Raw genomic sequence first — 1,720 nt, forward strand, 5'->3', positions numbered from 1 at the left:
TCGGCAGCTCCACCTCAACCAATGGCTCTAACCATCAGGGGCAACGGGGGGTTCAGTGTCTTGTCCAAGGACACTTTGACACGTGGACTGGAGGCACCGAGATTTGAATCTCCGACCCTCCAGTTGGGAGATGACTGCTCTACCCACCGCACTGTCGCCTCCTTGTTTGCTGGCAAATTGTTCATGTCAGTATTTTCTCACCTCCCTCCCGCTCTCTCACCCACCAATGCTGCATGTCTTGAAATGCAGGCATCCTGACAGTTGTTTAGATTTTTAGACTTTAATAAGCATCAGTGGGGTTGCAAATGGATGTTTTATGTCTGTGGCTGTACTATAAAGGCAGAAAATCCTCCTGGAACCAGGAAGAGGCAGATTAAGAGAGAGGGTCTACCACTGTGATGCAGGTACAAGCTGCCGCAGAAGTCATTTGTCACCTTGTTTACTTCCTTTCACTTGTTTTCACCTTTCTCTTTGGGTTGATGTGGTACGCAGGAATCTGGTTTTGACACTGAAACATTACACATTAAGGCATGCAGGTATTTAAGGCATGTATTAATAAATCAATAGAATATTGCTTTGGTACAAACTCCTTTGAAGAATGTCGGTTTACATACATGCCTATGTTCCATTAAAAGTCAAGTGTGTAAAAATCTGATTTCTATCAAGTTATGCCCTCAAAGAAAATCTGAAACGGCCATCACTTTGGTAAATTTAGCTGTACCATTCAGTAATTTGACTTAGTGGCAAAGGAGACATCACCTCGCCCCTCTAACTATACTTCAGACTCACCCATATCATCTGATGTCATTAACAGATTTGTCACCTTTGTTGTGGTTCTTAATTTTATCATAAATGAAACTCTTTGTAATAAAAAAAAAAAATTGCTGTAATCATATTAGCATGGTACTACCGTTTTACAGTTTTGTACTATTAGCAGGGTATGTTTTCCTTTTGCACCGTCTAAGATAAACCAGGAATGTTTTTTTAAAATCTGCATCTCTAAAATTGCACAAATCACTGAGCAACATGTGCAGGTTTACAATGCTGGTACTGCTGTAGCTAATGGTATAAAAAACATTTTCTTCTAGCCTCCCTTAAGAGTAAAGTGAACCATTTCCATGAGCCCGACGGTATTCACCAAGACAAACAGACACAAAGACAGTTTCTTTCCCCGGGCTATTACACTGATTAACAGCTAGTCTATGTTCTATGTTATTTTAACTTGTACATATTGTGTATTTATTTTGTTCTTATGTTGTGCACATTGGAGGCCATTGAGCTGGAGTCAAATTCCTTGTATTCTTGAAATACTTGGCAACAAAGTTTATGCTTATGCTTATTTTGTATTTGCCACCAGTCTGCAGGGAAAAAGCTGTTGTAAAATCTTGTTCTGTGTGTGATGATACTGTCCGCTCTGCTGTTCTTGAGATGGTGGGTGTAGTTTTTGTGTGTGAGCTGGGTGGAGTGAGTCTCTGATTATGTTCTCTGCTTTTTTGCGACAGCGCTGTGTGGTTATTGGCTCCATAGCAGGCAGTTCAGTCCCAACGATCCCAATTTCCATCAACAAAATGGATAAATAATGCTGCACCCACTCCCAGAAATCAAGATCTGCCCACTTCCGGCCTCTGGAGAACAGCAAAAGTCTGGGATGTGAGGTCTCAAGGTCGCAGAGTGACACCAGAACCTCGGACAGCACATTCACAAGGATGAGGGAGGTGGA

Source organism: Monopterus albus, unplaced genomic scaffold, assembly GCF_001952655.1.
Source record: "Monopterus albus unplaced genomic scaffold, M_albus_1.0 scaffold105.1, whole genome shotgun sequence".
In the NCBI taxonomy this organism is placed as follows: domain Eukaryota; kingdom Metazoa; phylum Chordata; class Actinopteri; order Synbranchiformes; family Synbranchidae; genus Monopterus; species Monopterus albus.